Source organism: Ictidomys tridecemlineatus, chromosome 11 (genome assembly GCF_052094955.1).
Source record: "Ictidomys tridecemlineatus isolate mIctTri1 chromosome 11, mIctTri1.hap1, whole genome shotgun sequence".
Lineage (NCBI taxonomy): Eukaryota > Metazoa > Chordata > Mammalia > Rodentia > Sciuridae > Ictidomys > Ictidomys tridecemlineatus.
This window is the reverse complement of record NC_135487.1, coordinates 114979820-114993222: the sequence shown is the minus strand read 5'-3', so window position 1 is coordinate 114993222 and position 13403 is coordinate 114979820. Positions and strand designations below refer to the sequence as shown.

Genomic DNA, 13403 nt, shown 5'->3' with positions numbered 1-13403 from the left:
TGATGCCTCTGACACCCATCCCAACTCAATCTTTAAGAGGTTAGGGAGAGGCCTGTGTAATCATGTAATGTTCCTTATTTTTCTAAAAAGTGAAAAAGATAATCCATGAAACATAAAAATATCTGATTTTGTGTTCTTTGTTTTTCTAAGATAAGTATATATCGTTGAGTACCTTCAGGGAAGTCTCATCATGTTTGACATGACATATAAAAACACTGTTTTTCTCCCGCATAAAAGAAGTGAATTTTGTAATCTTGACAGTACACTGAGATACAATACTTTGGACATAACTTACATGTCCATTTAATATCTATTTAATAAAATTGCAAACTGTTCAGTAGAAAGTTTTCTGACTATATGATTGGCACTTCAATTTTGTCTTTTTTGTATAAATACTCAGTTTACCCTGATTTGGTTAATTTCTCTTCCACTGCTAAGCTGCTAGCCAAAAATTCTTGTCACTTGAAAAGAAGAACTCTCTTAATACTTCATTTACCTTTCATTCTTTTATTATTTATTTAGAACTTACTATATCCCTGGCTACGTATATGTAAATATGTATAAGGTATGTTTTCTCTTGCAAGAGATAAACCAGCAGTGGTGGTGGTGTGTGCAAAAGTTGAGAGAGAGAGAGAGAGAGAGAGAGAGAGAGAGAGAGAGAGAGAGAGAGAAAGGGAGGACAGATGCAAACCCCAGCTCTCTGCCCCATGACAGCTCCTTTCTGTGACAAGAGGCGGTCCTTAGGCCTCAGAAGAAACATTATAAGTGAGAAATAGGAAAAGAAATTACTTTGCACCGAGCGGCCAGTGGAACCAAAGCAGAAGAGCGGAGCGCCCTTTTCATCTGCCTGACGTGCAGGACCTGGGAACCTGCAGAGCTCTAGAGCCTTGGTCAGTAAGGACGTCTGGGCATGTGTCTTCCAAGGCACAGAGTTGGCACAGCGTACCCCCTTCTCCTCGCTGACTCTCACTGGCCTCCACCGCCCAGAGCTCCAGAGAGCTGAGTGCAGACAGTGAACTGCGTCCAACCAGCGCAAAGCGAGGCTGGACTCCCCAGCTGCCCCCACCTGCGCTGCGTCCCTAAGGCGGGGGAAGGCGTAGGCGGGGCGCCAGCTGCGCTCTTGAACTAGGGCGGAGCACACAGCGTGGTCCCCTCCGGGATTCTGCTTTCCCCACTTTCACTTCTGGACCCGCAGGGGGCGGGACTCCTTGTTAGACTCCCTTGCCACCTCCTCCCCTTCGCGCTGTCCGTCCCCCTTCCCCAGTGAACCGCTCCTCCGCCTGCAGCAGGCGGGCAGGCGGGCAGCAGGGCGGCGGTGGACACACGGGTGTGCGAGATGGAGGGCTGCAGCAGCGAGACCAAGCTCCAGCGTCCCACGTGCATCAAGCTGGGCGTCCAGGGCACGGACTTCTGCTCGCAGGTAGATCCCGCTCCCCAGGAGCGCTGCCGCCTCTGCGGACCCTTCCTCCTCTTCATTGCGATATTTATACCTGCACATAACACAATTTGGTCAATTTCATCCCCCAGTACTTGCGCTTTCTCTCCCATCCTCCCGCCCCTTGACCCCATCCTTTACACTACTGTTCTCTCTTCTGTCTTTATGAGATGTTGCATCCCCCCCCCCTCCCTTTTCTCTCTACCTTCCACATATAATGGATTCAGATGACCCTCACTCTCTGAGTCTGGCTTATTTCACGTTACACCATATTCTCTAGATTCATTTTCCTACTAATGACATGATTTTGTTTTGTTTTCCAGGGCTCAGTAAAACTCTGTTGTGTCTATATGTATCACATTTTCTTTTGTCTTTTCATCTGGTGACAGACACCTAGGCTGCTTGTAGGACTTGGCTATAAGTTAATAGTTATAGTTAATTGTTTTACTATAAACATGAATTGTGCATGTTCTGCATGTTTATAAACATGATTATGTTTGCTCTATATGTGCTAACTAAGAGTTCTTCTGGATAAATACTGTGGAGTGGTATAGCTGGGGCATATGGTGGTAATATGACTACACCATTGAAGAACCTTCATATTGATTTCCATATTGGTTGATCAATTTAGGATTCCACTGAGGGTCCCTGTTCCCTTTTCCCTGCATCCTTGTCAGCATTTCTTACTATTTGTACTCTTGATGGTTGGCATTCAAACTGGAGCGAGATACAACTCAGTGTAGTTTTGATAAATTATTTTTTAAAAGGAGAAAAAATCCTGAAAATTAAGAAAGGAACTTTCGGCCAGGCATGGGGGCGCCCTCCTGTAATCCCAGTGGCTCTGGAGGTGGAGGCAGGAGGATCTGGTATTCAAAGCCAGCCTCAGCAATTTAGAGAGGCGCTAAGCAACTCAGTGAGACCCTGTGTCTAGTAAAATACAAAATAGTGCTGTGGATGTGGTTCACTGGTTGAGTGCCCCTGAGTTAAGTCCATTGGACACCCTTCTCCCTGCCAAAAAAAAAAAAAAAAAAAAGAAAAGAAAGGCATTTTGCATGACCATGTGATCCTAATATCATTCTGCATTGTTATATGCAAATTTATGTCAAGAAATTGTTATTCCATAGTGAATTTTCTTCAATTAATAAGCTTATGCTTTACATTAATACTTAAGCAAACCAGAAAAAGTTTAAAATAATAATCTTTGTGATAGAACCACATTATTGAGAACAAAGCAATAACAGTTTTTTTTCCCTTGTTTTAATTTTTCAAATAATGTTAAGTTTGGAATCTCATGATAGGTATTTCTATTGAAAAAGTGTCCTGTGTAACAAGGTTATTTTCATATTAATCATATGAGTCTGTAGTAAACGGTCTTTGCTTGTATAGTTATATTGAATATTGAACATCATCAATTTCATTTTTGATATTTTTTTGTGCTGATTTATGCTTAAATAATCTTTGTGTTCTTTTAGCTGTTAAATAATCACACCCTTTATCTATGCTCTTCTGCAGTCAAGCAGCCACTGAAATTCCATTCAACATTTAGCAACCTTAAAAATCTCTAACTGGACACACACAAGCTGCACAAAATGGTCATGAAGCAAGACCCACAGAAAATAGACCCACACAGTAAGAAACTGTGTATCTTGGAGCACATTTTCTTAAAAATAGTGATTCACTGTTTTGGGTTTTGTTTTTAAATTGCTACAGGGACCTATGTATCTAATCTTGTTCTTATAGGTATAAAATGATCTCCACTAATATACTCATTTTTGAAAGAATTACAAACTAACAAAATAATTTATTGTACTATAGCATAAATATAATAGTTTGTGTACTGTTATAAAACTGGTGACACTCTTATAGGTAACTGATTCACTGTTGACTAATTGTTGCCCTTATTAGCCACACAGTGAAAATAGCATATTGATTTTGTGCCTAGAATTGGAGGATAATTAATATGAGCTATATTATTCTATATTGTGTCTAAATGAACATCTTAATGTTAAAGATAATGATTTTGTGATTCCTTATAGTATACTTTGAACATATTTTCAAGATCTAAAAATTGGAGAATTAGAATTTCATCAAAATGAAATTAAGTATGTGTGAACATTTAGCATTTAAAATAAATATAAAATTATTTCAATTTCTAGTTTGTTATCATTAAATGTAATTTTACTTTTTTCCTAATTTACATGGCTATGATATGAAGCTAATACCTAAAAACAATAGATCTTAAATTACTTTTTTCCTGTGCAGATTAGACATAAATTTTCAAACACCAGACTAGGTACATACTTTCCTCCTTCACCCTCTAGAGACATAGAGTGTTAGTTGTTGCAGCAGTGTAGACCTTGTGACATAATTGAAGGCTTCTGAGTTCTTATGGTCCATCAGGCCATTGTGATGTAGCTGATTAATAACTTCCACAGGATGGTAGTAATCCTGAAATTCCAACTTCAACTTAACAGTCTTTGGCTCTCCATTGAATAATAACACAAATGATTGCAATTAACTTAAATAATGTGCTTTTATCCTTAATCTTAATTCTACCTATAGGCAACCAAGCAAAGGCATCATTAACCAAAAGGTGGGAAATATAATAATTGATGAAAAGATGAGATAATTACTTGAGAGTGAAGTAATTATCAAGAAAGAAGGGAGAAATGGAAGCAGTTGTATTTTTGCAAAATACTGCTTAGAGAGAAAACACACTGGGTTAGAACTAAAAGCTTTTTCTGAACAAAAGCAACATTTTCCATGCAGTACTATGTTCTAAAACAGAAGATGCAGTTTTATTTTGGAATATTTTGTTTTCCATTAATTTGTTTTGTGCACATTCTTTATTTTAATATATTTAGTCTCTTTTCTAGACATTATTGGATTACATCAATTCAGATATGTAAATAATTTTCCATTTTCATATTCCCTAAATTAAGGTGCATTTTTAAATTGGTAAATGTTTAATGTAGTTTTTCTTTTTTGAAAAACTTTTGTCGACTTGAAAGACAGTATTACTATTACAATAGATAGCGCCTTAGAAATGAAGATAGATAGATCTTTCAATAAACTCATTCATTTAACAAGTATTTACTGATGTTTCTCTTCTGTGAGAGATAAGAGTAGGCTGTAGGAAATCCAGTGCAAGGAGACAAGGTCTTAATCTTATTTTAAGAGTTCTTGAAAGTAAAATAAATATGTAAAATCAAAACCTTAGTCTATAATCTAATAAATTATCACTGCAGAATAATGTGGATACTTTTAAAATGCTGTAGGGTGGGCTGGGGTTGTGGCTTAGCTGGGTTTGATACTCAGTACCATATACAAATAAAATAAAGGTATTATGTCCAACTACAACTAAAACAAAATATTTGAAAGAGAAAGTACTATGGGGTATCCAAAGAGAGTGAGAATAATTCTGAATGTGGTTTTCAGAGGAGAAAGAGCTCATCAAGTGGAAGGACACCTGGCAGGGGAAGAACCTATGCAAAGGCAGGGAAGTGTGACATGTCAGGGTGAACTGAAATGAGGAGTACTCTAGCAGAACACTAGTAAAGGGCAGGTTCTCTGAAACATGAATAATAAACAGAACATTTTAAAAAGAAAAATCAATTTGAAAGATACATAAAAAGTTTATTTCACAATAAATTCCAGAAAATATTAAAAAAACTCAAGTTGTTACATTGAATGACAGAAATGAGGTAACTCAAATTTGTTTCTTCCTGTTTATAATAATATAATGTCTGTGCTTATATTTAATCTATTGTGACTTTTAAATTTTACTTTATTGTGGTAAGAACACTTAACATAAGATGTATCCCCTAACAAACATTTAGGTATAGAAGACAGTGTGGTTAAGAAGAACAAATTTGTACAGCAGATGTCAAGAATTTATTCAGCTTGCATTATTGACACTGTATGCCCAGTGAGGAATAGCTCATGTAATCTGTAGTTTTATTGCAGGGATAGGTAGTATCACAGGGTCTGTGGATATGAACTCTGCCTGAAGTGAGTGCAGAGGATATCAAAACTTCATGACCACAGTCTTGACTGTGTAATGAAGGTGGCTCAATTAACACCCATATTCCATACAGTTTTATTTTCCTCCTCAATTTAAGGATCACTAGTGAAAACATGATAATCTGAAAATTGCAAGTATACTATTAAAATTCAACAATAGCCAAAGCAATTGTTTAGAGCTTTGACAAGAGAGAAAGAGAGAGAGAGAGAGAGAGAGAGAGAGAGAGAGAGAGAGAGAGAGAGAGAATTTTTTAATATTTATTTTTTAGTTTTAGGTGGACACAACATATTTATTTTATTTTTATGTGGTGCTGAGGATCGAACCCAGTGCCCTGTGCATGCCAGGTGAGTGCGCTACCACTTGAGCCACATCCCCAGCCCCAACAAAGAATTTTTGAGAGGCAATATGATTTTCACTGACCTAGGTTAGAATTACCTGCATGCTGGTAGAGTATTTCCATTATTCAACCATTTGTAGGCCACTTAATTATGAGATAATAATAACAAATCTGAGGTAAATATACTTTATGTCCTAGAAATTTTTTGTAGTTACTTGTATTAGTCATGGTTTGCTTTACTGCACGTTCTTTTATGTATTATTTCCCAGTTTTTTAATACATGACAGGGATAAAAAAAAGTGGGCCCACAGTTCAAATCTGACCTGTTATGAGTGTTTTTGTAAATAAACTTTTGTTAGAATAACCATGATCATTCATGTACATATTGCCTGCTTTTAAGCTTCAAAGTAAGAATGTAGTAATTAATACAGATTAAGTGGACTGAAAAAACTAAAATTTAAGCTACTTTTTCCCTCAAAAACAAGTTTACAAAATCTGTATCTGTTACATGTACAAAATCTTGGATATGTTAAAGTTTACTTCATATTGAATTAATTTATTGTACTGTGTTAAAGAGAAACAGGAAAGCAGATAAAATTAATCTAGCTTGGCTAGGATGTACGTGCTGTCTGAGAAAAGCATTGCTAAGGCAGCAGTTGTTTTAACATGCCTGAGAGGTCAACAGAGGAAATAGGTTTATATTTATTAATATTGGAACCAAAATAGCATTTGTAGAAGAAAAATGATTGATGCTTTAGCATCCATACAAGGTAGAGTTACAGGAAATAATTTTTCCCAGGATGATTTATAACTTTGTTATGCAGAGACAGATGTCTTTGTAGTAAAAATATTTCATATCTGGAAATGAGTGTTACAAATGCTATTTTTCCCCTTCAGCACAAGCTGCACGAACTGCTTCACAAGTTTGGTGGTACAAATACCGTTGAATATTGTACTTGCCCAATTAATGGCATGAGTTCTCTCCTTTTTGCCAAGAAGTCTAATATCAACTGTTTTGGACCTCACAAATTCCAGAATTCTATTAGTTTGGAGGTTTTTCCATGCTAAAGAATACACAAATGTAAGTTGATGAGCTCAAAGTATGCTGCACACAAGTTTCCATGTTCAAATGCTTCTGGGCCCTATTGCTGGAAGTAGCTCTGAAATTTAGAGTCTCTGTGGGCTCTGGATGTTGACTCCTGAACTCTGTTCCTTTTCTTCCCAGTAGGCACCTTGTCCTTTTTCTACAATCATTTCTACACAGAAAGGGACTAGTGGTCAGGGAAGCTTCAGTCAGAACACTGAAGGTCAAGTATATCTCTGTCCCCATTCACAGAAGCGTGATTTTTCATCACACTGTTGCATAATTGGGAGGACCACTCAGTTGACTTCCTAAAATAATACAATTTCTAAGGTAAAACTGGGCCCAGCTAGAGAAAGATGTGGGCGACAACTTTTTGTTTCTAATATAATAAGTACTAACAACTTTACAAGTCATACATTTAAGTGTGGACTTAGTAAGAATTATAAGTAGTGTATGCTTTTAACTGTTTAATATCTTCCAAAGTGTTTTAAAGTTATTTTCAGTAATTTGAAGGGAAATACTGACATTGAGCTAAATTAACAAAATAAAGGAAACCATGTAAAGCTGAATAAGATGTATTTAATAATTAATCACAAATACCTTGTGTAGTCATGATTTTAAATTGCTTCTTCTGTCTGTTATGCTTGATATTCTATTTAATCTCTCATCCTTACGCTATATAAACTGTAGTATTTTCATATCATAAATGAGCATAAAGACTATTTTGTCTCCATCTTATCATCATAATATTAGATGTCACTCACTACTATTGGCTATTCGTCCTTTTCTCTTCCCCTTGACTTCTGTGTTTTGTTGAAGTGATATTCTTTTGGACATTCCTTTTTTAAAGTTTCTCAACATCCAGAATTGCTATGTATTTGGGAGCTTTCTTTGATCTATAGAACACAGAGATGTATTCTGGAAGTCCAGTAGGTAGAGAAAAGTTCCTGTATTAAGTGTCCCTGGCTTTTGTTGTTGCCTCATGTTCCAAGAGCTCTGATATCCAGTTTAGAATCCAGTTAGTCAAATAGAAAGACTCTAAAAGGGAAACTTTGTCCTAACAACAATATTCATATTTTCAAATTTAAGTTTGAAACTCCATATATGAAATTTTTAATATTTTAGTATCTGGAGTTTATGGCACGCAATTGGCAAACATTTTTTGTGCACTTACTGTGACAAAGTGCTTGGAATTCAAACATACAAGATATAAGACCCTCAGGTGGTGTGTGGTATAGTTGCATAAAGTGGCAAGCAGAAAAAGAATTTGTGCACGTTCTGTATCTGTTGGATGGGAATTAACAGAGTGCCATAGAATCACCTAGAAAGAGCAACTGAGCGAACTGTAAGCACCAGTTATCAGAACATCCCACTGATAGACTCACTTTAGAAAGCTAGGTAGGAATCAGCCAGGCAATGACATGGTATGAGGCAGGAATTATAAGTCATTGGAAATGCCATATTAAGGAGTAAGGGACTGAAGGTGCCCAGAAATACTCAAGCTTGACTATCTAGAGAACCCAAAGTTGCAAGTGGTTTGCAACACTAGAATTAGCATTTTTGTTTTAAAGTGCAAAGAAGCAGGTCAAATTAGTGAAAAGGATCCAAGTCATGAAACACCAATCCCCCCAAATAGAATTTTTCTAAAAACAAAGAGTGATATTGAATGATTTTAATGACAATAATGCAATCGGGTATACTTTCTGTGAAAATTGCATTGATAGAGTTATTAGAGTCCTTTATTGTATGTGTGTAAATGTATTTAAGTGAATTGAGGAGGAAATGAATAATAAGTATACTATTATAATAATTGTTGAAGATCTGAGCTCTGGAAAGACAAATATGAATATAAAGGAAGAATACTATTTCAGAATTGTGATTAGAAGAATTTATTAATTTATGAGGGTTCTAAGCCTTTCATCTCTTCCTCACCATGAAAAAGGTTTTGAATTTGCCTTTACACAGTCCTCTGTGATTACTGGGGTAGTTTTATAGCTCCCAGCTGGGTAGAAGCTGATTCAAAGCCAGTGAAGTCTCTAAGATGTCAAAAGAAAGGAGGAAGACTGCTCATGGTCAATGGGAGATGAACTGAAAAAGAATGGACAGAAGATAAAGGTTGTTGCCTAGAGTAATTTCTGGAGCCAAGCATTTTGTTATTTTAGTGCTTTCTTTTGGCACTGAAGGCTGGGGGGGTGTCAAATGAGTATAGAAAGTCAATAAGAATGGACAAATCTGTGAATATATTTCATGGGAAAGTCTGTTAATATATTTAATCTGTTAATGTATTTAAAAGAAGGTAGAAAGCAGAAGGGAATGCAGAAAGTGAATCAATTTTATTAAATGAAGGAAAAGATCAATTTCAGTATCTTCTAAGAAATTCCTATTATCAGAGTTAGTCTTCAATTTTTTTTTAACAATGAGCTGTCATTGATGTCATAAAATCAGTTTCTGAACTGAGAAATAAGTAGTCTTGCAGCACTTGTAGATTTATTTACATTTTTTTGGTCTTTATTAGAACATTTGAACATTTTATCCAACATTATGCTCTTAGCCCCCATCCTCACTATTTGTGAAAGTTTCAAATACAGTAAGCAAATAGCAATTTGTGTCTTCCCACTTTTAAAGAAAAAAAAAAACCTTTTTACAAACAAAACACTTGTAGAAGTCACTCAACAATTAGGCAATAGTATTTAACTTAGAGATATACACAATCAACTCCTTTTCAGTCTAACATTGACACTTGCCAAACACTACATTATTGGATAATATCAAGTCTGTCTTTTCATATTCAATATCATTTTCTAGGGTTAAATTGCATAACAACCATTATTCATAATTCTATTAATTACTCCCTTTGACTAAAACAACCTCATTGTAGTTACTAATGGATCTCTTCAGTGCTTATTAACACACTACCTTAAATACAACTCTCCTGTCTGTTAGCACAATGCACTTTGACCTTCCTAGTACCTGATGTGCTCATCAATAGTACCTTTAGCTAACAAAGTAAGAGGTGCTTGAACTGCTGTCTGTTTAATCATCATAGTTTCCATAGAGCTCAATAATTTTTGTTCTTGTCCTTATCTCAATGAAACTGTCCTTTCCCAATATGTTTTTTAAGAGAAATATATCAAGTATTAAAGAATCAAAATGATGGGCTATATTGAAAATCAGTAGTAAGATATGAGAATTATTTTTAATCTTAAATTATATTGACAAATATGATTACATTTTAACCAATTAATGAGTCATATTTTGCAGGTGTTCAACTATTGAATCTCAGTACTGTGTTACAATGTACTTCATTGTGATTTGGGAGCTCTGAAGGAAGGCAAAGACAGCCACAAGATAAGTTCAGGGTCTAACTTTGTACTCCTGTGAATTGAGAGATTGCAAAACACATGCTCACTTATCAAAAGGAAAAAACAAAACAAAACTACTTTTCTCGATCTGAGATTTGATGTGATTTTTTTTAAAAAAAAAAAAAAGAGAAGAGAATATTTTTAATATTTATTTATTTATTTTTTTTTAGTTTTTCGGCGAACACAACATCTTGCTTGTATGTGGTGCTGAGGATCGAAACTGGGCCGCACACATGCCAGGCGAGCACGCTACCACTTGAGCCACATCCCCAGCCCTTGATGTGATTTTAAAGTAGTTTCTTTTGTACCAAATTCAGGACTACATGAGACAAGTATAAATTTATCATCATGTATGTAGTACTTAAAACTACTTCTTATAAAACTGAAATATGAAAGCAGATTTTCAAAATGTTGCAAACGGCTGCTTTTTAATGTCTTTTCCAGTGGCAGTGTTTATTCTAGAATCTTTTTTCGGATCTTTTACTTCGTGACATCTAGCAAACTTTACTGATAATTAGGGGTGAATAACTTATAAATATCTACAATAAGTATGTAATCAAATCTGATGAAAAAACATTTATGCATGCTTATTACATTTCTCTATATATTTTCAAATGAACTATTTTAAGGATTGGTATTTAAAACTTTATTCTGAAGATGTTAAACTAGAAATGTTCTTTTTGTAATGAATACTCCAGTACAAATAGGAATATTCAAAATTAATCTGGTATTAGTAGTGGCATTTAAAATCCAGTCTTTATATTTGATTTTGTTTTGTCCTTGTCTTCAGTCTGGTGCTAATTTGTATGTTAGTATGAACATTTTCAGGAAATAACTTTGTTCTTCAGAGTCACTTCTAAATACTTGGCATCTAAAATGTTATTAGGTGAAAATGGATTGCATTTCATAAAAAAGGACATTTTACAAGACTGTATAATCATAATAAAATAATGACTGGACTACTAATGGGAATTAAATGTGATGCTGGGTGTTCTGACCTGTGGCCTGGAAGCTAGACCTGCATATAAAAATATTTCTATCCCTGCCTGTGAATGTTGAAACTCAAAATAATTAATTCCGTCAAATAATTAATTTTGTTGATAGGACTAAGTTCAGAATATACAACCTCACACACATGTATTACAATTATTCAGAATAACAAGATGATATAAGACAATAATCTTCGATTCTGGCTGTCAAACTTGCTCAGATCATTTCTTTTAGTACTTTTGCATTTCATGTTACTAACTTTGAATGTAGCATATAAATCATTATCACTACTGCCATTCACGTAGAGTATATTTATTGTCATTGAAGGTTGCTTTTTGTGTGTAAGTATAGGAAAAACTAGTGTTTGTACAAAACACTGCAGTGATATACTCTTCTGAAACTAAGAAAATGCAGCCATGTAATTGTTTTGTATATCATACAGGTCTCTGCATGGAGCTGCAAGTTGAGGAGGATATGAATGAAGTGCTGATGGACTCATTGAAAGAGGTGCTTTGGGCTCATTCCAGCTGTCATGACTTGTCTCACTTTTCTGGCCTCCCAAGCAAGAGTCCAGCCTCCCTCTCTGAGGAACATGTGGTTTACTCTACTCTGGATGGGGCCAGTGAATACACTGCTTCCATGAAAAAGGTGGTGGAATGGGGCTGTAGCTTGGTGGCAGAGTGCTTGGCTATGTGTGTGAGGCACTGAGTTTGATCCTTAGCACTGCATAAAAAACTAAAGAGATTAGAGCATAAAAACAAAACAAATAAAACTGTCCATCTACAATTATTAAAAAAAATTAAAAAGAAAAAGGTGGCTCCTGGTGGGTTCCCAGGTAGCCTCCCTATTCTTCAATTTCAACCCTCTATGTGGGTAGAGAGATCTCCCTGCAGGCAGGTCCCATAGTTACTCATTGGTATGAGTCAAACACTAGGACCAGGTCTGAAGTACAGGCATTGGGTGGGTCAGGTAGCTTGCACTCTTCCAACTTTTAGCCCCACCTGTCCCTCCTGGCACTCACTGGCAAATGCAAGTTATGGAACATTGCAGGCAGGGATGAGGAGAGTGAATGTATTCAAAGAATCTCATTTAGTTCTTTAGCATGCAGATGCCTAATCATCTATCCAAAAGACTCTTTTGCAGTGGGTCCTCTTATCTCTCCTCTACTTGTCCTGTTAAAATATCAATTCTCCACAGTGTTTTTTGAACATTTGTGGCTATCCAAGAAGGACAGCAAAATCGCTTATATGTTTCAAGATGGTACCATGTTTGCTTGGCTCTAAGCTCCAGTCCCAAATTCTCATTGCCTATGTATGGCATTTTCCCTGAAGATAAGATAAGATAAGGATTTACCCTGTCACCTGCAAAATCCATTAATAGCCAAGGATACTGTGTCAATGGCACACCAATAAATGTTTCCTTTGTGAGAGTTTGCATATTCCATCTAAATCTATTTTCAGTGTCTTTTCTAATCTGAACCAACATGAAACAAAGTGTCTGCTGAGGGAACTTACCCATGTGTTTTAGAAGGCAGCTAGGCACTTTTACCAGAATCTCTTGGGGGGAAAAAAGTGCATGCTTGATTTTTTCCAGAGTTCAGAGACAGGATCTGGGTCAATAATTTATCAGAACAGGACTGCCTACTCACCTGGTCTCCAAAACAAGGCCATTTTTTATGGTAAGTGCAGGGTACCTTCTTTTAAGTTCTCCTTCAGTATTCTTCTCAGGACATCCCAGTGTACCCAGAGAACATTTCTATGCTCGTGTTTGCAATGTGTAAAGCAGGAGTAGTTTAATGTGGCTGGCCTAGTCTGGTTTTATTGGCAGGAAATAAATAACATGGTAAGGATGAAGGACAGGAGCCAATGCCCCCAGGTAATTCTGATCATCCAGGGGTGCTGAGCTAACCAATGTGATATGTTGATTGTATAGATTCTTCCCTCCAGATCCAGGGAAAAATTGGTCTTCTGTGTGTTTGTATGTATTGCACAGAGTTTCAAAGTGTGTTTTTAAAGGATATTGCTTGCTTTCTTCAATATTCCTGTATTAAATGTCAAAACTTATTATTTCTGAACTTACTGAAATAGAGTTCAAGTAAACTATGAATGCTCATGGACTTCTGGCCGTAAATGAGTCAGAATTGCACTGAAGGACTCCTCATGATATCTTCA

The 13403-nt window shown here is 36.1% G+C and overlaps 1 long non-coding RNA gene across 1 annotated transcript; it reads left to right on the top strand.

Annotated features, from left to right (window-relative positions):
- The first annotated feature begins 794 nt into the window (after window positions 1-794).
- Window positions 795-12817, top strand: LOC144368322 (uncharacterized). Its single transcript, XR_013428120.1, has 3 exons — window positions 795-1420; window positions 10413-10592; window positions 11675-12817. It is a non-coding gene; the product is annotated as an uncharacterized LOC144368322 (long non-coding RNA).
- The last annotated feature ends 586 nt before the right edge of the window (window positions 12818-13403 follow it).